The sequence below is a fragment of the Mobula hypostoma genome, chromosome 3 (genome assembly GCF_963921235.1).
Source record: "Mobula hypostoma chromosome 3, sMobHyp1.1, whole genome shotgun sequence".
In the NCBI taxonomy this organism is placed as follows: domain Eukaryota; kingdom Metazoa; phylum Chordata; class Chondrichthyes; order Myliobatiformes; family Myliobatidae; genus Mobula; species Mobula hypostoma.
This window is the reverse complement of record NC_086099.1, coordinates 229,806,630-229,830,614: the sequence shown is the minus strand read 5'-3', so window position 1 is coordinate 229,830,614 and position 23,985 is coordinate 229,806,630. Positions and strand designations below refer to the sequence as shown.

At 46.9% G+C, this 23,985-nt stretch overlaps 1 protein-coding gene across 3 annotated transcripts in view; it reads left to right on the top strand.

Moving 5' to 3' along the window:
- LOC134344609 (fucolectin-4-like) overlaps nt 1-23,985 on the top strand; it is a 123,931-nt gene that overhangs the window by 81,680 nt on the left and 18,266 nt on the right. Inside the window, exon 1 of one of the 3 annotated variants that reach the window (XM_063044722.1) lies at nt 22,452-22,484. The exons of 1 other annotated variant lie outside the window; for it this stretch is intronic. The gene's annotated coding sequence lies outside the window, so the exon portion shown is untranslated. Of the gene's footprint in view, nt 1-22,451; nt 22,485-22,540; nt 22,579-23,985 lie in introns of those variants that run through there. One more of the 3 variants, XM_063044720.1, reaches the window with a different exon arrangement.

Genomic DNA, 23,985 nt, shown 5'->3' with positions numbered 1-23,985 from the left:
CCGGATCCCACTCAAACACATACACCTGCCCTCTCGCCATATCCTTTGATGCCCAGACCAATCAGGAAATGATCAACTTCAGCCTTAAATATACTTGTGGATTTGGCCTCCGCTGCAACCTGGTGCAAAGCATTCGACAGATTCACTACTCTCAGGCTAAAATAAATTCTTCTTACCTCAGTTGTAAACGGTCGTCCCTCTGTTTTCAGGCTGTGCCGTTAGTACTGGATACCGACCCCCCCCATAGGAAACAGCATCTCAACATCCACCCCATTTTGTCCTTTTAACAATCTGTTGCTTTCAATGAGATCCCCACGCATTCTTCGAAATTCCAGTGAGTACAGGCATGAAGCTGCCAAACACTCCTCATATGTTAACCCCTTTATTCCCGAAATCATCCACAAGGATTTCCTCTCGAACATTCTCCAATTTTAACACATTCCTTCTGAGATATGGGACCCTAAACTGTCGACAATACTCCAAGTGCGGCTTGACTAGTGTCTAATAAAGGTTCAGTATTATCTCGTTGCTTTTACATTCAATTCTTGAATTAAATGCCAACATTTTAGAAAGGATATACTGACATTGTAGTGGTGTCCAGGTCAATAGACAATAGACAATAGACAATAGGTGCAACAGTAGACCATTCGGCCCTTCGAGTTTGCACCACCATTCTGAAATCATGGCTGATCATCTACTATCAATACCCGGTCCCTGCCTTGTCCCCATAACCCTTGATTCCATAGAAACATAGAAACATAGAAACATAGAAAATAGGTGCAGGAGTAGGCCATTCGGCCCTTCGAGCCTGCACCGCCATTTATTATGATCATGGCTGATCATCCAACTCAGAACCCAGCCTTCCCTCCATACCCCCTGACCCCTGTAGCCACAAGGGCCATATCTAACTTCCTTTTAAACATAGCTAATGAACTGGCCTCAACAGTTTGCTGTGGCAGAGAATTCCACAGATTCACCACTCTCTGTGTGAAGAAGTTTTTCCTAACCTCGGTCCTAAAAGGCATCCCCTCTATCCTCAAACTGTGACCCCTCGTTCTAGACCTCCCCAACATCGGGAACAATCTTCCCGCATCTAGCCTGTCCAATCCCTTTAGGATCTTATACGTTTCAATCAGATCCCCCCTCAATCTTCTAAATTCCAACGAGTACAAGCCCAGTTCATCCAGTCTTTCTTCATATGAAAGACCTGCCATCCCAGGAATCAATCTGGTGAACCTTCTTTGTACTCCCTCTATGGCAAAGATGTCTTTCCTCAGATTAGGGGACCAAAACTGCACAAAATACTCCAGGTGTGGTCTCACCAAGGCCTTGTACAACTGCAGTAGTACCTCCCTGCTCCTGTACTCGAATCCTCTCGCTATAAATGCCAGCATACCGTTCGCCTTTTTCACCGCCTGCTGTACCTGCATGCCCACTTTCAATGACTGGTGTATAATGACACCCAGGTCTCGTTGCACCTCCCCTTTTCCTAATCGGCCACCATTCAGATAATAATCTGTTTTCCTATTTTTGCCACCAAAGTGGATAACTTCACATTTATCCACATTAAATTGCATCTGCCATGAGTTTTCCCACTCACCCAACCTATCCAAGTCACCCTGCATCCTCTTAGCATCCTCCTCACTGCTAACACTGCCACCCAGCTTTGTGTCATCCGCAAACTTGGAGATGCTGCATTTAATTCCCTCATCCAAGTCATTAATATATATTGTAAACAACTGGGGTCCCAGCACTGAGCCTTGCGGTACCCCACTAGTCACCGCCTGCCATTCTGAAAAGGTCCCGTTTATTCCCACTCTTTGCTTCCTGTCTGCTAACCAATTCTCCACCCACACCAATACCTTACCCCCAATACCGTGTGCTTTAAGTTTGCACACTAATCTCCTGTGTGGGACCTTGTCAAAAGACTTTTGAAAATCCAAATATACCACATCCACTGGTTCTCCCCTATCCACTCTACTAGTTACATCCTCAAAAAATTCTATGAGATTCGTCAGACATGATTTTCCTTTCACAAATCCATGCTGACTTTGTCCGATCATTTCACCGCTTTCCAAATGTGCTGTTATCACATCCTTGATAACTGACTCCAGCAGTTTCCCCACCACCGACGTTAGGCTAACCGGCCTATAATTCCCCGGTTTCTCTCTCCCTCCTTTTTTAAAAAGTGGGGTTACATTAGCCACCCTCCAATCCTCAGGAACTAGTCCAGAATCTAACGAGTTTTGAATAATTATCACTAATGCATCCACTATTTCTTGGGCCACTTCCTTAAGCACTCTGGGATGCAGACCATCTGGCCCTGGGGATTTATCTGCCTTCAATCCCTTCAATTTACCTAACACCACTTCCCTACTAACATGTATTTCGCTCAGTTCCTCCATCTCACTGGACCCTCTGTCCCTTACTATTTCTGGAAGATTATTTATGTCCTCCTTAGTGAAGACAGAACCAAAGTAATTATTCAATTGGTCTGCCATGTCCTTGCTCCCCATAATCAATTCACCTGTTTCTGTTTGCAGGGGACCTACATTTGTCTTTATCAGTCTTTTCCTTTTTACATATCTATAAAAGCTTTTACAGTCCGTTTTTATGTTCTCTGCCAGTTTTCTCTCATAATCTTTTTTCCCCTTCCTAATTAAGCCCTTTGTCCTCCTCTGCTGAACTCTGAATTTCTCCCAGTCCTCAGGTGAGCCACTTTCTCTGGCTAATTTGTATGCTACTTCTTTGGAATTGATACTATTCCTAATTTCTCTTGTCAGCCACGGGTGCACTACCTTCCTTGATTTATTCTTTTGCCAAACTGGGATGAACAATTGTTGTAGTTCATCCATGCAACCTTTAAATGCCTGCCATTGCATATCCACCGTCAATCCTTGAAGTGTCATTTGCCAGTCTATCTTAGCTAATTCACGTCTCATACCTTCAAAGTTACCCCTCTTTAAGTTCAGAACTTTTGTTTCTGAATTAACTACGTCACTCTCCATGTTAATGAAGAATTCCACCATATTATGGTCACTCTTACCCAAGGGGCCTCTCACAACAAGATCGCTAATTAACCCTTCCTCATTGCTCAAAACCCAGTCCAGAATAGCCTGCTCTCTAGTCGGTTCCTCGACATGTTGGTTCAAAAAACCATCCCGCATACATTCCAAGAAATCCTCTTCCTCAGCACCTTTACCAATTTGGTTCACCCAGTCTACATGTAGATTGAAGTCACCCATTATAACTGCTGTTCCTTTATTGCACACATTTCTAATTTCCTGTTTAATACCATCTCCGACCTCACTACTACTGTTAGGTGGCCTGTACACAACTCCCACCAGCGTCTTCTGCCCCTTAGTGTTACGCAGCTCTACCCATATCGATTCCACATCTTCCCGGCTTATGTCCTTCCTTTCTATTGCGTTAATCTCTTTTTTAACCAGCAACGCCACCCCACCTCCCCTTCCTTCATGTCTATCCCTCCTGAATATTGAATATCCCTGAACGTTGAGCTCCCATCCCTGGTCACCCTGGAGCCATGTCTCTGTGATCCCAACTATATCATAATCATTAATAACAATCTGCACTTTCAATTCATCCACCTTATTACGAATGCTCCTTGCATTGACACATAAAGCCTTCAGGCGCTCTTTTACAACTCTCTTAGCCCTTTTTAATGCTTGCCCTGGATTTGTCGGCCTGCCACTTTTACTTTTCCCCTTTGTACTTTTTGCTTCTACGCTCACTTTACACCCCTCTGTCTCTCTGCACTGGTTCCCATCCCTCTGTTGTGAACTAACCTCCTCACACCTAGCCGCTTTAATTTGATTCCCCCCCCCCAACCATTCTAGTTTAAAGTCACCTCAGTAGCCCCCGCTAATCTCCCTGCCAGGATATTGGTCCCCCTAGGATTTAAGTGTAACCCGTCCTTTTTGTACAGGTCACACCTGCGCCAAAAGAGGTCCCAATGATCCAAAAACTTGAATCCCTGCCCCCTGCTCCAATCCCTCAGCCACGCATTTATCCTCCACCTCATCGCATTCCTACTCTCACTGTCGCGTGACACAGGCAGTAATCCCGAGATTACTACCTTTGCGGTCCTTTTTCTCAACTCCCTTCCTAGCTCCCTATATTCTTCTTTCAGGACCTCATCCCTTTTCCTACCTATGTCATTGGTACCTATATGTACCAGGACCTCTGGCTCTTCACCCTCCCACTTCAGGATATCTTGGACACGATCAGAAATATCCCGGACCCTGGCACCAGGGAGGCAAACTACCATCCGAGTCTCTGGACTGCGTCCACAGAATCGCCTATCTGACCCCCTTACTATCGAGTCCCCTATCACAACTGCCCTCCTCTTCCTTGCCCTACCCTTCTGAGCTACAGGGCCAGACTCTGTGCCGGAGGCAGGGCCACTGTCGCTTCCCCCGGGTAAGCTGTCCCCCCCAACAGTACTCAAACAGGAGTACCTGTTGTTAAGGGGCACAGCCGCCGGGGTACTCCCCATCACCTGCCTTTTCCCCTTCCCCCTCCTAACTGTGACCCACTTGTCTGCCTCCCGTGGCCCCGGCGTGACCACCTGCCTTCCACTCCTCTCTATCACCTCCTCGCTCTCCCTGACCAGACGAAGGTCATCGAGCTGCAGCTGATTCCCCTATCTATAAGATACCTATCTAGCTCCTTCTTGAAAGCATCCAGAGAATTGGCCTCCACTGCCTTCTGAGGCAGCGCGTTCCACACCTCCACAACTCTCTGGGAGAAGAAGTTCCTCCTCAACTCTGTCCTAAATGACCTACCCCTGTGGCACCCCACTAGTCACCACCTGCCATTCCGAGAAACACCCATTCACTGCTACCCTTTGCTTTCTATCTGCCAACCAGCTTTCTATCCATGTCAATATCCTCCCCCCCAATGCCACGAGCTCTGATTTTACCCACCAATCTCCTATGTGGTACCTTATCAAATGCCTTCTGAAAGTCAAGGTACACCACATCCACTAGATCTCCCGCGTCTATCTTCCTGGTTACATCCTCGAAAAACTCCAATAGATTAGTCAAGAGGACACGACCTCAGGATTGAAGAAGTCCAATGTATTTAAGGCAGAGATAGATAGGTTCTTGATTAGCCAGGGCATCAAAGGGTATGGGGTGAAAATAGGGGAGGGGGGGATGATTGGAAGAATTGGATCAGCCCATGATTGAATGGCGGAGCAGACATTATGGGCCGAATGGCCTACTTTTGCTCCTTATGGTCTTATGGTCTACCATTGCATTTGCATTCTTTACCACAGACTCAGCCTGTGAATTAACCTTCTGGGAGACTTGCCAGAGGACTCACTTGTCCCGTTGCAGCTCTGATGATTGGACCTTCTCCTCAATTAGATAATGCTCTGTACGATTGTTCCTTTGACCAAAATGCATCGCCACACATTTTGCAACACTGTATTCCATCTGCCAGTCTTTTGCCCATTCTTCCAATATGTCTAAATACTTTTAGAAACGCAGTGCTTCCTAAGCACGAACCTACCCCTTCACCTATTTTCGTATCAACCGCAAACTTTGCCAGAAAGCCAAAAATTCCATTATCTCAATGACTGACAAACAAAGTGGAAGGAAGCAGTCCGAAAACTGACCCCTGGGGAACATCACTAGTTCAATGCCTGGGGACATAACCTAATGCAAGTAGCAATCTCATTCATCCTTCCTGCTGGTCTTCTTATAATTGCAAACCTAAGGCTGATGGAAATCCGAATCATAACGATCCCACATTTGAGGCTGAACACTGTCCTTGTTAAAGGTTTGCTAATGTTGCTGCTCCGGGAGTGGTGGTTAAACTAGTGTTGCAGGGCCGGGGCGTGGGGTGGGCTGCAGGTGAGGGGGGCACGAACGACGTGCTTGAACAGGAGATGCAGGGGAATGGGAGCAACAGAGCGCCGGGATTACTCGTCGAGTGATTGTGAGGAAAGCAGACAGAAACATAGAAACAGGGAAAGCTGCAGCACAATACAGGCCCTTCAGCCCACAATGCTATGCTGAGCATGTACAAACGTTAGAAATTACCTCGGGTTACCCATAGCCCTCTCATTTTCTAAGCTCCCTGTAGCCACCCAGAAGTCTCTAAAAAGACCCTAATGTTTCCGCCTCCACCACCGTTGCTGTCAGTCCATTCCATGCACTCGCCACTCTCTGCGTACAAAAACTTACCACTGACATCTCCTCTGTACCCACTTCCAGGTACCTAGACCCATCTCCAGCCGTCTAGACTCTGTCTTGCCACTGGATCCAGATGGGAATTGGGAAGAGAGAGTGAGGCTGACGCTGTGCAACTCTCCCTCACTTAAATCCAAATCAAGCGCTAGTGTCGACGCCATCATATAATGGTGTCAAGGTCTTCATCGACGTCGATGGACGAACCAGCTACTTCCAAACACCTTGAAACTGTGCCCTCTCCTGTTAACCATTTCATCCCTGGGAAAAGGCCTCTGACGATCCACACAATCAATGCCTCTCATCATCTTATACACCTCTGTCAGGTCACCGCTCATCCTCCGTCGCTCCAAAACAAAAGACCAAGTTCACTCAACCTACTGTCGTAAGGCATGCTCCGCAATCCAGGCACCGTCCTTGTGAAACTCCTCTGCACCCTTTCTAAGATCTTTCCATGCACCCTGTCCACATCCTTCCTGTAGTGAGGTGACCAGAACTGAGCACAGTACTCCAAGTGGGGCCTGACCAGGGTCATTTTCAGTTGCAACATTACTTTTCGACACTTGAACTCAATCCTACCGTTGATGAAGGCGAATGCCCCGTATACCTTCTTAACCAAACTGTCAACCAGTGCAGACGCTTGGTGCGTCCTATGAATAAGGACCCCAAGATCACTCTCATCCACCCCACTGCCAAGAGTCTTACTTGTAATACTATATTCTGCCATCATATTTGACATACTAAAATGAAGCACCTCACAATTGTCAAGGTTGAACTCCATCTGCCACTTCTCAGTCCAGTTTTGCATCCTATCGATGTCCCGCTGTAATCTCTGACAGCCCTCCACACTATCCACAACACCCCCAACCTTTGTGTCATGACAGACATCTTTAAAGCATGGACCAGCATGTGTAATTATGACGAGTGAGATGGTAGCAGGGGAAGAACTGGCAGCTTAACTCTTTCGGTATTCCTTGGTGTCAGACGTGATATGGGGAGAGTTATTAGAGTGAAAGTAGGTAGAAGTTCTCAACAGGAAAAATATCATGACATTACTGAGACAGGACAGACTGGGGAGCTTGCCTGCTGAAGCTATGTGGGTGGAATTGAGGAATACGAAAAGGATGAACATGTTAATGGGATTGTATCATGGACCACCCGATAGTCAGCTGAATATAGAAAATCCAGCAGACAGGTTTAAAGAAAATAAGGTTGATGTAGTGGGTGATTTTAATTTTCGACTGGGACTTCTATACCGCATAACGGTCTTTTAAGGTAGTTTGTCAAATGTGTTCAGGAAAGTTTCCTGAATCAATATATAGAGGTCTCAATAGAGAGTATGCGATAATCGATCTCCTATTAGGGAGAGATACAATGCAGGTGACATACGTCTGTGCGGGGAACAGTTCGGATTTAGTATTTATATTGCATGTGGATTCGGATATGTTGTTTTCCCGCAAAGGTGAAATATGAAGGTATAGAGTTTGCATTATCTTGTTAGACTAAAAGGTAAAGTTAACAGGTTTGGGACCCTTGCTTTTGAGAGATATTGAGGCCCTGTTTAAGATGAAGACGGAGGCACATAGCAGGTATCGGCAAAAAGGATCAGTAGCGGTACTCGAGGACTGTAAGAAATGCAAAAAAAAACTTAAAAGGGTGAAATCAGAAGGGCTAAAGAAGGCATTACACTGCTCCAGCAGAAAAAGTGGCGGTGAATCTTAAGGGCTTCGACAGATATATGAGTAACAAAAGAATAAGAAGGGTCAAAACTAGTTCCCTTGAAGATCAGTGTAGTCACCTATCCATGAAGCCGAAGGAGTTAGAAGTCTCAAATGGACTTTTAGCATCTGTGTCTACTCAGGAGTAGGACACAGAGTCTAGACAAGTGAGACAAAACAGCAGTGAGGTCATGGACCGTAAACAGATTGCAGATGATCCCCCCCCCCCCATCCCTCCCCACTGATCTCCCTCCTGGCACTTATCCATGTAAGTGGAACAAGTGCTACACATGCCCTTACACTTCCTCCCTTACCACCATTCAGGGCCCCAAACAGTCCTTCCAGGTGAGGCATCACTTCACCTGTGAGTCGGCTGGGGTGATATACTGCGTCCGGTGCTCTCGATGTGGCCTTTTATATATTGGCGAGACCCGACGCAGACTGGAAGACCGCTTTGCTGAACACCTACGCCCTGACCGCCAGAGAAAGCAGGATCTCCCAGTGGCCACACATTTTAATTCCACATCCCATTCCCATTCTGGCATGTCTATCCACGGCCTCCTCTACTATAAAGATGAAGCCACACTCAGGTTGGAGGAACAACACCTGATATTCCGTTTGGGTAGCCTCCAACCTGATGGCATGAACATCGACTTCTCTAACTTCCGCTAATGCCCCACCTCCCCCTCATACCCCATCTGTTATTTATTTTTATACACACATTCTTTCACTCACTCTCCTTTTTCTCCCTCTGTCCCTCTGAATATACCCCTTGCCCATCCAGTGGGTTCCCCCCCCCCACACCTTGTCTTTCTTCCCGGACCCCCTGTTCCATGATCCTCTCGTATCCCTTTTGCCAATCACCTGTCCAGTTCTTGGCTCCATCCCTCCCCCTCCTGTCTTCTCCTATCATTTTGGATCTCCCCCTCCCCGTCCCACTTTCAAATCTCTTACTCACTGTTCCTTCAGTTAGTCCTGACGAAGGGTCTCGGCCTGAAACGTCGACTGTACCTCTTCCTAGAGATGCTGCCTGGCCTGCTGCGTTCACCAGCAACTTTGATGTGTGTTGCTTGAATTTCCAGCATCTGCAGAATTCCTGTTGTTTGCAGATGAGGAGTTTTTTACACTCTGAGTCAAATTAGGGTGGACAAATCCCAGGGCCTGAGAAGGTGTCACCTCGGATCTTGTGGGAGGCTAGTGCAGAATCTGCTGGGGCCCTAGTGGGGATATTTAAAACGTCGTTAGCCACCTGTAAGGATCCGAGGACTGAAGGAAAGCTAATCTTGTCTTATTATTTAGGAAAGACTCTAACAATACAAGAGAAATTATAGGCCGGTGAGCCTGAAGTCAATAGTTGGTACATCTCTGGAGGGTACTCCAAGGGACCAGATAAATAAATATTTGGATTGTCAAAGTCTGAGTGGGTCTAGTTAACATGGCTTTGTGCGTGGTAGCTTATGTATAACCATTTTTGTGCTTTTTTTTTCGAGGGTGTTACTGTGAATGTGGATGAAGAAATGGAAGTGAAATTGTCTACATTGACTCTATAAAAGCCTTTGAAAAAGTCCGCATGGGAGGTTGTTCAAAAAGGTTCAGTCGCTTGGCATACACGATGAGGTATTCAGTTGGTTTTAACATAGTATTAGCGGGAGAAGCCAAAGAGTCTTTGCAGATGGTTGCCTCGCTGACTGAAGGCCAGTGACCAGTGATGTGCTGCAGGGATCAATGCTGCATCAATTGCTGTTTGTCTTATCTGCGAATGTTTGTTGATGAACCATAAATGCATGCCTTCTGGACTTAGAAATTCCAACCCTCAGAAAACGATACAGGCTGCCTACTCATTCAAACCTCTTCTAACATGAAGAAACTGTTAGGGCTCTCCTAAGATTCCTCCACTCCTGAGAAAACCCATGTTTGTTCAACCGCTCTTTAAGGCACATGTCCTCAGATTCAGGCAGCATCCTGGTAAATCTTTTCTGCATCCTCTCCAAAGCCTCGATATGCTTACTATAATGGAGAAACTAGAACTACGTAAACGCAATAAGGCTCGGCCATAAGCCATGAATGGTGCAGAGTGGTAAAACATTGGTCTCACCTCAGCTGAATTATGATGTTAGTCCTGGGCACCGCGTTATAGGAATGATGTGACAGCGCTGGAGGGGATGTAGAACGAATTCAATCGTACGTTGCCTTAGAGGAGACATCGGAGAAGCTGTGTCTACTTTACTTGTATTGGGTCATGTCAGAATATGGCAGAATTAGATAAATTCTGAAGCTGAACATAACTAGTTTATTACAAAAGGTAGAGAGGATCTGAAGGTGGCTGTTCTCACTCAGGGAGTAGTGAGTACCTGAAATACATTTTTCACATAGTCATACTTTATTGATCCCGGGGGAAATTGGTTTTCGTTACAGTTGCTCCAGAAATAATAAATAGTAATAGAACCATAAATAGTTAAATAGTAATATGTAAATTATGCCAGGAAATTATGAAATAAGTCCAGGACCAGCCTATTGGCTCAGGGTGTCTGACCCTCCAAGGGAGGAGTTGTAATATTTGATGGCCACAGGCAGGAATGACTTCCTATGACGCTCTGTGCTGCATCTCGGCGGAATGAGTCTCTGGCTGAATGTACTCCTGTGCCCAACCAGTACATTATGTAGTGGATGGGAGACATTGACCAAGATGGCATGCAACTTAGACAGCATCCTCTTTTCAGACACCACCGTCAGAGAGTCCAGTTCCATCCCCACAACATCACTGGCCTTACGAATGAGTTTGTTGATTCTGTTAGTGTCTGCTACCCTCAGCTTGCTGCCCCAGCACACAACAGCAAACATGATAGCACTGGCCACCACAGACTCGTAGAACATCCTCAGCATCATCCGACAGATGTTAAAGGACCTCAGTCTCCTCAGGAAATAGAGACGGCTCTGACCCTTCTTGTAGACAGCCTCAGTGTTCTTAGCACAGTCCAGTTTATTGTCAGTTCGTATCCCCAGGTATTTGTAATCCTCCACCATGTCCACACTGACCCCCTGGATGGAAACAGGGGTCACCGGTACCTTAGCTCTCCTCAGGTCTACCACCAGCTCCTTAGTCTTTTTCACATTAAGCTGCAGATAATTCTGCTCACACCATGTGACAAAGTTTCCTACCGTAGCTCTGTACTCAGCCTCATCTCCCTTGCTGATAAATCCCACTATGGCAGAGTCATCGGAAAACTTCTGAAGATGACAAGACTCTGTGCAGTAGTTGAAGTCCGAGGTGTAAATGGTGAAGAGAAAGGGAGACAAGACAGTCCCCTTTGGAGCCCCAGTGCTGTTGATCACTCTGTCGGACACACAGTGTTGCAAGCACACGTACTGTGGTCTGCCAGTCAGGTAATCAAGAATCCATGACACCAGGGAAGCATCCACCTGCAACGCTGTCAGCTTCTCCCCCAGCAGAGCAGGGCGGATGGTGTTGAACGGAATAGAGAAGTCAAAAAACATGACCCTCACAGTGCTCGCTGGCTTGTCCAGGTGGGCGTAGACACGGTTCAGCAGGTTGACGATGGCATCCTCAACTCCTAGTCAGGGCTGGTAGGCGAATTGGAGATTAAGAAAGACAGTTACCAAGGCAAATATAGGCTACCAGCAATACCCGGAAAATGGGATCAATAGAGACGAGTCGCCATTCCTTCTTAGCAGCCATCTCTTTCACATCTGGTCAGGTGTCAGGTCTCTCAGTGGGACAGCATTTTGAAGATAGTGATCACAATTCTATCTCCTTCACCATACCATTGGAGGGGGTTAGGAGCAGATAAGTTAGAAAAGGTTTCATTGAAGTAAGGGGGAAAATAGGATTAAGGAAAGTCCCAAGGCACTCTACAGGTATGTGAAGAGCAAGAGGATAAAACGTGAGAGAATAGGACCAATCAAGTGCGACATTGGAAAAGTGTGTATGGAACCGGAGGAGATAGCGGAGGTACTTAATCAATATTTGCTTCAATATTCACTACGGAAAAGGACCTTGGCGATTGTGGGGATGACATACAGAGGACTGAAAAGCTTGAGCATAAAGACATTAACAAAGAGGATGGGCTAGAGCATTTGGAAAGCATCAAGTTGGATAAGTCACCGGAACCGGACGAGATATACCTCAGGGTACTGTGAGAAGAACGGGGGAAGATAGCTGAGCTTCTGGCAATGAACTTTCAAATATCAAATGGGACGGGAGATGTTCTAGAGGATCGCAGGGTTGCAGATGTTGTTCCCTTATTCATTAAAGGGAGTAGAGGTCGCTCAGGAAATTATAGACCAGTGAATCTTACTTCAGTGGTTGGCAAGTGGATGGAGAAGATCCTGGGAGGCAGAATTTATGATCATTTGGAGAGGCATAACATGATTACCAATAGCCACCACGGCTTTGTCAAAGGCAGTTCGTGCCTTGCGAGCCTGACTGAATTTTATGAGGATGTGACTAAACGCATTGATGAAGGTAGAGTAGTAGATGTAGTGTATATGGATTTCTGCAAGGTATTTGATAAAGGTCCTCCATGCAAGGCTTAATGAGAAACTAAGGAGGCATGTGATCCAAGGGGACATTGCTCAGTGGATCCAGAATTGGTTTGCCCACAGAAGGCAAAGAGTGGTTCTACTGGAGGTTGGTGACCAGTGGTGTGCCTCAGGGATCTGCTCCAGGACCCCTTCTCTTCATGATTTTTATAAATGACCTGTACGGGGAAATAGAGGGATGGGTTAGTAAATGTGCTGATGACGCAAAGGTTGGTGGTGTTGTGGATAGATTGGAGGGCTGTCAGAGAATACAGCGGGATATCGATGGGATGCAAAACTGGGCTGAGAAGCGGCAGATGGAATTCAACCCAGATAACTGTAGTGTGGTTCATTTTGGTAGATCAAGTATGATGGCAGAATATAGTATCAACGGTAAGACTCTTGGCAGTGTGAAGGATCAGAGGGATCTTGGTGTCCCAGACCACAGGACACTTACAACTGCTGTGCAAGTTGGCTGAGTAGTTAAGAAGACATACAGAGTATTGGCCTTCATTAACCGTGGGATTGAATTCAAGAGCCTAGAGGTAATGTAACAGCTGTATAGGACCCTAGTCAGACCCCACTTGGAGTACTGTGCTCATTTCTGGTCACCTCCCTACAGGAAGGATGTGGAAACTATAGAAAGTGTTTAGAGGAGATTTACAAGGATATGTTGTCTGTATTGGCGAGCGTGCCTTATGAGAACAGGTTGAGTGAACTTGGCCTTTTCTCCTTGGAGCGACGGAGGATGACAGGTGACCTGACAGAGGTATAAGGTGATAAGAGGCATTGATCATGTGGATAGTCAGAGACTTTATCCCAAGGGTGTAATAAATAGCACAAGAGGGCACAGTTTTAAGGTGCTTGGAAGTAGGTACAGTGGAGATGTCAGGGGTAAGTCTTTTACGCAGAGAGTGGTGAGTGCGTGGAATGGGCTGCTGGCGACGGTGGTGGAGGCGGATACAGTTGGGTCATTTCAGAGACTCCTGGATAGGTACATGGAGCTTAGAAAAATAGAGGGCTGTGGGTAGCCTGAGGTAATTTCTAAATAAAGACATGTTCGGCACAGCATTGCAGGCCGAAGGGCCTGTATTGTGTTGTACGTTTTTCTATGTTTCTATCTGAAACTTCTATTGCCAGAGCGCTAATCTGCAAACCTTGCCCTTCCCTCTGCCATGTTTTCTAATTTTAACAACTCTCAGCTCGTGGACCCTCCCTGTGAGGCTCCGTGCATTTAGTTAATTGCCGGTGAGTATTTGATGGCTGGTATGAGTATGTTGGGCTGAAGGCCTGTTTGATCTGTATGTCTCCACCACTGTTTTGATTAAATTGTTTGTCTCCTTGCAAAGTGTACAATTTCGTTTTCCCACATGGTATCCAATTTGCACGACCGTTGTTTTCTGACTGTACAAATCGATATCCATCCGTACCTTTTCACATCACCAGAGCTCTGCCAGACCAACAACTGTGCCTGCCATGTCTGCTCCTGTGTACAGACACAATTGATGAGTCTCTGTCTTTCGTGTCGCTACAATGCTGTCACTGTTCAATATGCTCTTACCCTCATCACACACACTTCTGCCCGAGATGTGCCAATACGATCCTCCGTTCTGAAGTAGGAGTGTCTCAATCTCGGCAGTCTTCGAGATTAGTACTCCAGCAGAGAACAGCGCCGCCTGGTGGGAATTTGCTGAACCTCATCTTTCCAGTGGCCGTTGCTGACAAGGGAATCCACCAGGGTAGGGTTTGTATAGCGTCACGCTTGTATACATATCCCAGCCAGTGACAGAGCAGGTAATTGAAGTGTAGCTAGACGGATACTGGGCGAAGATTGATCCTAGCTAACTGGGAATGAACCGATTCAATTTTGATAAGCTTTCTTACATCTCTACTCCATCCTCTCTCTCTTGGTTTTCGTCTTCTCACTGCCCTTCCCCATCTCCACTCACAGTTTGCCTCCTTCTTCTTAAATTTGAAGGAGAGAAATCAAAACCGGCTTTGAATTAGAAATCAGAGAGCAGTGAAGTGTACATATTTCAAGTTTTTCAGACTGCTATTTTTCTGCCTAGTGGATCGGTACTGGATCATCCCTGGTTTGATGATTTGGACGGAAGTTGGCATGGTCAGTAGGCAATATACACTTAAGAGGTCCCGCAGCTCCAGGAAATATACATGAAAGGTCGTGGCCCCAAACAACGACTGTTTATTCCTTTCCATAACTGCTGCCTGGCTTGTTGAGTCGCTCCTGCATTTGGTATGGAGAGCGGGTGTGTCGCTGACACCGGAATTTGTGGTATAACGGACATTGGGGTATGTTTTTGTCATGTTCCTATGGGAACTCGATCGAACGAGAATGTGGAACAATGAAAACCAGCTGGAATTTCAAAGTTCAAAGTTCAAAGTAAATTTATTACCTTAGGACATATGTGTCACCATGTACAATCCCAGGATTCATTTTCTTGGACGAATACTCAGTAAATCTACATTGAGAAACCGCACCCAACACGACTGAGAAGCAACCAATGTGCAAAAGACACCAAAAGAAATAATAACGCATGAATAAGCAATGAACTGCGAGAACATGAGTTGACGGTCTGAATAGGTTGTTTGAACAGTTCGGCCAGGAGGCAAGTGAAGTTAAGTGAATTTATCCTCTCTGCTTCAAGAGCCTGATTGTTGTGCAGGTAAAAGCTGTTCGTGAACTCGGTGGCGTGATTCCTGAGGATTCTCTACACTCCTGCTGATGGCAGCAGCGGGAAGAGAGTATGGCCTGGATGGTGGGGATCTTTGATGATGGATGGTGTCTTTCTGCAACAAAGGTTTTTTGTAGATTTAATTCCCAAAAGTGTGAAGTGATGTACTTTGGGAAGTTAAACTGTGAAGAACATTCACAGTAAATACCTGAATAAGGGGGCGTTTTTCAGAACAGAGAAACCTAGGAGTACAAGTACATACCATCCAGAAAGAAGCGACAAAGGTAGAGAAAGCTGTGAAAAAGACCTATGCCTTCATTGATAGAGGTACTGAGTATGACAGAGCTAGATAAAACAGAGAATATACAGCATAGTACAAGTACAACTCAAGTTTTGAATGTCGGCCCACGATGCTGAGAGATTTAATAAACTTATGATCAATCTAATCTTTTCCTTCTATGCAGCTTTCCGTATTTCTGTCATCCTCGAGCCTATCTAACAGACCATTATGACAACATGCCTTATTATTTTTCAGCCGCGCGGGCCAACCTTTGCTCCAAGCAGGAAACGTTTACAGGGATTGAAAACTGCCCGGCACTTTAGATTGTTTTCCTCCTTCAGAAAAAAGTGTTTGGCTAGCTACTCGATCCATGTTTCTTATCTTCTTGTACACCTCTCTGAAGACGTCTCTCATCGTTCTGCGCTTCAAAAAGAAAGCCCATAATTCGCTTAATTCCTCTGACAAGACAGGTGTCATTGTCCGGTCCGTGAAGTCCGGATTCCGGTTCACGGTCCAGTCCATCGTTCGTTATTCCAGGTTTTCTGGTTTTCCATTTTTCTGTTGGGTGCTCTAATTGAGGCAGCTGATTCACATTTTGGGGTGGCTACATAAATAGCTCCTTGGCTCAGCTTCAGTTGCTGGATTGTTCCTGTCCAAACCCCCTGTCTGAATCCATTCTCTGCCCCTTCCTCCTGAAGCCTTGCCCTGCAACCGGTGTCTGAAGCCTTGCCTCGCCTTGCCTCGCCTTGCCTCGCCTTGCCTCGTCTTGCCTCGCATGGAGCCTTTCCTCACCTGTAACCTTTTCCTGAAACCTTTACAGGAAAGGAATGGATGGTTAGGGCCCGAGTGCAGATCGGTGGGAATAGGTGAGAGTGAGTTAGGCACGGACGAGAAGGGTCGAGATGGCCTGTTTCCGTGCTGTAATTGTTATATGGTTATATAGAACATAGAACATAGAATAATACAGCACAGTACATGCCCTTCGGCCCAACATGTTGTGCCGACCCTCAAACCCCGCCTCCCATATAAGCCCCCATCTTAAATTCCTCCATATACCTGTCTAGTAGTCTTTTAAACTTCACTAGTGTATCCGCCTCCACCACTGACTCAGGCAGTGCATTCCACGCACCAACCACTCTCTGAGTAAAAAACCTTCCTCTAATATCCCCCTTGAACTTCCCACCCCTTACCTTAAAGCCATGTCCTCTTGTATTGAGCAGTGGTGCCCTGGGGAAGAGGAGCTGGCTATCCACTCTATCTATTCCCCTTATTATCATGTACACCTCCATCATGTCTCCTCTCATCCTCCTTCTCTCCAAAGAGTAAAGCCCCTAGCTCCCTTAATCTCTGATCATAATGCATACTCTCTAAACCAGGCAGCATCCTGGTAAATCTCCTCTGGACGCTTTCCAATGCTTCCACATCCTTCCTATAATGAGGCGACCAGAACTGGACACAATACTCCAAGTGTGGCCTAACCAGAGTTTTATAGAGCTGCATCATTACATCGCGACTCTTAAACTCTATCCCTCGACTTATGAACGCTAACACACCATAAGCTTTCTTAACTATCCTTTCTTGTCCACCTGTGAGACAACTTTCGGGGATCTGTGGACATGTACCCCCTGATCCCTCTGCTCCTCCACACTACCAAGTATCCTGCCATTTACTTCGTACTCTGCCTTGGAGTTTGTCCTTCCAAAGTGTACCACCTCACATTTCTCCGGGTTGAACTCTATCTGCCACTTCTCAGCCCACTTCTGCATCAATGTCTCTCTGCAATGTTTGACAATCCTCTACACTACCTACAACACCACCAACCTTTGTGTCATCTGCAAACTCGCCAACCCAGCCTTCTAACCCCATATCCAGGTCGTTAATAAAAATCACGAAAAGTAGAGGTCTCAGAACAGATCCTTGTGGGACACCACTAGTCACAGTCCTCCAATCTGAATGTACTCCCTCCACCACCGCCTTCTGCCTTCTGCAGGCAAGCCAATTCTGAATCCACCTGGCCAAACTTCCATGGATCCCATGCCTTCTGACTTTCTGAATAAGCCTACAATGTTGAACGCTGTCGAATGCCTTACTAAAATCCATATAGATCACATCCACTGCACTACCCTCATCTATATGCCTGGTCCCCTCCTCAATGAATTCTACCTGGATTGTTAGACACGATCTGCCCTTCACAAAGCCATGCTGACTGTCCCTGATCAGACCATGATTCTCTAACTGTCCAGAGATCCTATCTCTAAGAATCTTTTCCAACAGCTTTCCCATCACAGACGTGAGGTTCACTGATCTAAAATTACCCGGACTATCCCTACTAACTTTTTTGAACAAGGGGACAACATTTGCCTCCCTCCAATCCTCCGGTACCTTTCCCGTAGACAAGGAGAACATAAAGATCGTAGCCAGAGGCTCAGCAATCTCTTCCCTCGCCTCGTGAAGCGGCCTGGGGAATATTCCGTAAGGCCCCGGGGACTTATCCGTCCTAATGTATTTTAACAACTCCAACACCTCCTCTCCCTTAATATCAACATGCTCCAGAACATCAACCTCACTCATATTGTCCTCACCATCATCAAGTTCCCTCTTATTGGTGAATACCGAAGAGAAGTATTCATTGCGGACCTCGCTCACTTCCACAGCCTCCAGGCACATCTTCCCACCTTTATCTCTAATCAGCCCTACCTTCACTCCTGTCATCCTTTTTTTCTTCACATAATTGAAGAGTGCCTTGGGGTTTTCCTTTACCCTACTCGCCAAGGCTTTCTCATGCCCCCTTCTTGCTCGTCTCAGCCCCTTCTTAAGCACATTTCTTGATTCCCTATATTCCTCAATAGACCCATCTGATCCTTGCTTCCTAAATCTCATATATGCTGCCTTCTTCCACATGACTAGAAAGGCCAGGGAGCGATGGTCACTGTCCCACAGATGCTCACCCACTGAGAGATCTGTGACCTGACCCGGTTCATTACCTAGTACTAGATCTAGTATGGCATTCCCCCTGGTCAGCCTGTCCACATACTGTGACAGGAATCCGTCCTGGACACACTTAACAAACTCTGCCCCATCTAAACCCTTGGAACTAATCAGTTGCCAATCAATATTAGGGAAGTTAAAGTCACCCATGATAACAACCCTGTTATTTTTGCACCTTTCCAAAATCTGCCTCCCAATCTGCTCCTCCGTATCTCTGCTGCTACCGGGGGCCTATAGAATACCCCCAGTAGAGTAACTGCTCCCTTCCAGTTCCTGACTTCCACCCATATTGACTCAAAAGAGGATCCTGCTACATTACCCACCCTTTCTGTAGCTGTAATAGTATCTCTGACCGGTAATGCCACCCTTCCTCCCCCTTTTCCGCTCTCTCTATCCCTTTTAAAGCACCAAAATCCAGGAATATTGAGAATCCATTCCTGCCCTGGTGCCAGCCAAGTCTCTGTAATGGCCACGACATCATAATTCCATGTATGTATCCAAGCTCTCAGTTCATCACCTTTGTTCCTGATACTTCTTGCATTGAGGTACACACATTTCAGCCCTTCTACCTTACTGTCTTTACACCGTTTATTCTGCTTCTCTTTCCTCAAAGCCTTTCTATATGTTAGATATGGCTTTACTCCATGCACTTCTTTCAATGGTCTATCTGGGTCCCATCCCCCTTGCAAATTAGTTTAAACCCTCCCGAACCATGCCAGCGAACCTACCTGCAAGGATATTTCTCCCCTTCGAGTTCAGGTGCAACCCATCCAATCTGTACTGGTCCCACCTTCCCCAGAAGAGATCCCAATGATCTAAAAATTTAAAACCCTGCTCCCTGTACCAACTCCTCAGCCACGCATTCAACTGCCATCTCCTCCAGTTCTTACCATCACTGTCACGTAGCACTGTCAGCAATCCTGAGAACGCCACCCTTGAGGTCCTGTTCTTCAGCCTTCTGCCTAGTTCCCGAAACTCACACTTCAGGACCTCATCCCTCTTCCTGCCTATGTCGTTGGTCCCAACATGTATCACGACTTCTGGTTGCTTTCCCTCTCGTACCAGGATGTCGTGCACCCGGTCAGAGACATCCCGGACCCTGGCACCCGGGAGGCAACAAACCATTCGGGTGTCCTTTTCACGTCCACAAAATATCCTGTCTGCTCCCCTGACTATAGAGTCTCCAATGACAACAGCTCTCCTCTTCTCCGTCCTACCCTCTGCATCACCCGGTCAGACTCAGTGCCGGAGGCCCTGCCACTGTGGCTCACACCTGGTCGGTGGTCCCCGCCAGTAGTATCCAGGACGGTAAACTTATTATTCAGGGGAATAGCTACAGGGGTGCTCTGCACTACCTGTCTGCTCACCTTCGCTTTCCCCACTCTGACTGTCACCAAACGACCTGCTTCCGACAGCCTAGGTGTGACTACCTCCCTGTAGCTCCTATCTATGACTGCCTCATTCTCCCTTATGAGTCGAAGGTCATCCAGCTGCTGCTCCAGATTCCTTACACCGTCTTCCAGATCACCCAGCCGTATGCACTTCTGGCAGGTGTGACTCTGCGGGAGAGGGGAGTTCCCCCAAGACTGCCACATCTCACATGAGAGGCACATCACCGTCTCAAGAGACATTGTAAAAACTAACTGCTAGCTAGCTTGTCCTCCGCCTCTTCTCGTCGAAGCCTCTCGAGTCAAAGCCTCAAAGCTCCACTCCTTCACTGGCCCACTCACTCACTGGCCAGTTTCCACAGGCCGCATCGCTTGAGCTATCCCACTATTTATCTGTTTGAGCTTTTCAAAATGCTTGGTCACCTGACCTCGATTGCCCAATCAGCCGCTTTCTGCTGAGTCTGAGCTATTCAAATCTTGATTGTCTAATCAACGGCTTTCTGCTGATCTATTCAAATCTTGAAGGTTATATGGTTAACCTTCGCCTGCACCGGGGTCAAGTTCAACTACCAGAGCAAGATAAGGAGCTGTCTATTGTTGTTTTGAACTGTCTCTGTGTCCACGCGTTCACTCGGTCGGTCAGGCCGTTTACCGCTACCTAGTGTTGGGATCAGTCTCTGTGTCCACGCCTTCACTGGGTAGGACCATCTGTTTGCCGCTATCTACTGTAGGAAACTGGCTCGTCGTGTCCAGCATTCTGTTTATGAGTCCCGGCCCTACGTCCTGTTCCCAAGGAGGGGTCCCGGCTCTGTGTTCCATGTCCCTGTGTTCCTGCCTCTCAAGTCCAAGCCTCCGTGTTCCTGTGCTCTAGACCAAGGCGCTGTGTTCCTGTCCTCCCCAAGACTAAGCCTCTGATTTCTGTGTTCCTGTCGTCCCAAGTCCAAGGCTCGGCTGTTCCCAAGACCAAGTCAAGGCTTCGGGGTTTCGTCCTGTCCTTGTGCCTCGCACAGCCCAGGAGAAACTCGGCCTGACCAAGCTACGTCCAAGAACCTCGTCCTGTCCAAGTCAAGGTTTTGTGTTCTCATCCTGTCCATGTGCTTCGTCCTGTGCTGGAATTCCCCCGTCTTACTCAGGAGTCTTGCGTTCTGTCCTGCAGCCTTGCCTAGTCCTGTCTCTCAAGACCACCTCATGTCTTCGCCTAGTTCCGAAGTCCAAGTCCGAGTCAAGACCCAGGTTCTGGGTCCTTGTCCAGTGTCTGACTCAGAGTCCGAACCCAAGCCTAGTCATGTCCTCGCCTCGAGGAACCCAAGCCTCGTCACGTCCTCGCCTCGAAGAACCCAAACCATGAACAACCCAAGTCATGTCCAGTCCTGAAGTCACGACATGTCCTCGCCTCGCCGGGGTCCGAGCCAGAGTCAAGAACCAGGGTCCGGGTTCCTGTCCAGTCTCTGGCTCGGAGACGAAGCCCAGACTCCTGGTTCCCAGTTCCTTGTCCTGGTCCCGCTTGCCTAGCCAATGTCCTAGCCCAAGTCTGCGTTCTTGTCCCAGCTCTCTAGTCATGTGTCTTGCATATGGGTCCGCCCCCTAGCACCCCTTTATGACAACATGCTTGTTAATCCAGGAGGTATCCTGGAAAATTTCCTCTGCATCGTGTCCAAATTTCCTCATTCTTCCAATAATGAGGCGACCAGAACTGAAAACTACATTCCTAGGTGATCTAACAACTGTTTTATAGAGATGCAAAAAAGACTCAATCTCCGACTAACGTTGTACAGTATCGTAGCAATGCTGCAGAAATAATGTGGTAAGGCTACACAGAATGCAGGAAAAAAAACCCTCAAAAGGACGTTCCTTATTGGAGTAAATAAGTTATAAAGAGAGTGAAACATGTTATGAGTACATTTATAAAATCATGAAGTGCATAGATTGCCGCCGTTATTTTCCCGGGAAATTGAATTCTTGAAGTAGGTATAGGTTCAAATGGAGAAAGGAAAGATTTAAAAGTCACCTGAAAAGGAACGATTTCAGCCAGATCAAAACTCCCTCTCTCTCACACACTCCCCCCCCTCTCTCCCCCCTCTTTCTTTCTCTGTCGCTCTCTCTACCTCTCTCTCTCGCCCTCCTCTCTTCTCACCTCTCTCTCTTTCTCTCTATCACCCTCTGCCCTCTCTCTCTCTTTTCTTCATTCTGAAAAGGGATGGTTTCACTCCGACCACTATGTGCTGCGGTCTGTTTCACATTACAAGTATCCCCCACTCTTTCTCTTCCTCCGTGTCTCCCCTCTCCCACCGCCCGCTCTGCTTCCCTCCCGCTCGCTCGCTGTGTCGCCCACTCACTCGCTCTCCCTTATCCGCCCTCCTCTCAGACACCTATGCCTCCCTGTTCTCATGCAGCAGCCGTTCCCTGTCTCTCCTTCTCCCCTCTCCATCCTCCTCAGTAACTAAGTTTGACAATTCCCTTGGCCTGTGTGTCTCGACGGTTCCCGAGATTCCACTACTTCTATGACCAAAAGTGATGGCTCCTCCCACGGCTCGGCTGACGTCGGACTAGCCAAGAGCTGAAACTGCTGGCAGTGGTCCCCCGTGTTCTGACGAGTGTCTGAACTTCTGTATAAAAGAAGCGACACGCCAGTATTCCGCACTCCTTCAAAGATCCGGTCGGAGGTGAGGAACATTCTCTGTCTTCGTAGGCTGCCTGCTCCGGGAACCTAGGTGTCTGGCTAATGTGTTGGGGTGTGACCCCTGAAATGGATAAAAAGTAGGTGTGTTTGTGCGTGTGTGTGTGTGTGTGAGAGAGAGAGAGAGAGAGGCGGTGTCACCACACAGTAATTTCAATGGTGTCTTGCACAGGAGAGTGGCGGAAATCGAACACTGGTAATTGGAATGGTCATTGAGAAACGAGCAAGAACTGGGAACAGTCAGCATACAGTGAGAACACATTGATTTTCTGATTGTCCGGCTATGTCCAGTGGGTTAACGCCGGAATCGGTGCATGACCCAATTTCACATTTTGCATTAGTAATTTGGCTGAGAGAACAACGAGTCACACAAACTTATCGGGATTGGGAAACAGAGGAAGAAGTTAAAAACCTTGGGGGTAATGTAGATAAATAGTGAGTGTGTAGATTCAATAACACAGAGTTAAATCTGAGACTATCAACCTTGGTACTCCTGAAAGAAACGCAGACTATCTTAGTGAAACGGTTACGATTAATCTGTCTTGATGTTCAAATGGAGCTGGATGTGAGTGCGCACCAGTCAAGGATATGCAGCAAGAGATGTTGTTTCTGCCTCGCAGGGGAGGAACGTAGCTGTAGACGGTAGGTCGGTGGGTACTGTATACACGGCCTAAAGGAAATTTTCACACCTTCCATGTATCCGAAGGAATTCACAAGATTAAGATGCTGGGATCCTTAGAGATGCGGGATATTGGGTTCCAAATCGGCTTGTTCGCAGAAGACAAGGACGATTTATTCTGACTGGAAGTCTGTGACCAGTTGCCTTCCGTCAGGACCAATGCTGCGACCTCCGTTTTTATGACAAATATTGAAACGTACAGTACGCGGGATGATTAGTAACTTGGCAGAAGATAAAGATATTGCTGACATTCTGGATCGTGAAGACGATTGTGAAGTCAATTGGCAGATTATTAAAAAAAAGGTGGACATTTGGGCAGAGAATTGGCAGATTGAGGTTAATCCGGTCAACTGTGAGGAGTTTCTAGCTGGAAAATCAATGGCCAGGTTAAATTAGGTTCAATTGCATTACAGCATTTTCATATATTCCGGACTGGAATGTAACTTCTTTCTTCCACGAAGCTCACAGGGTATGAAGTGTAAATGGCAACAGTAGCTACGACAATCCAAACAACAGCGTGCGCAGGATAGCAGAATGGTGTTAAGATTGTGGTGCAAATTTGAATGAATGCTAAAGTCACAATAATGGAATAATGAGTGAGCAGAGTTGAGAGATACTAGAAACTGGCAGCAATGCTGGGAAGGGGTGTGAAGGGGGTGACTGCTTCAGAAGTGTGATAGCAATTTGAAAAAGCTGTCCTAAACCTGAAGATTTGGGCCTTCAATCTCCTGCATTTGTACCCAGATAGGACTGGAGGCGTCTAGGACAAAATCGTCATGACTGTACGTGAATGGAATTTGCCACCTTA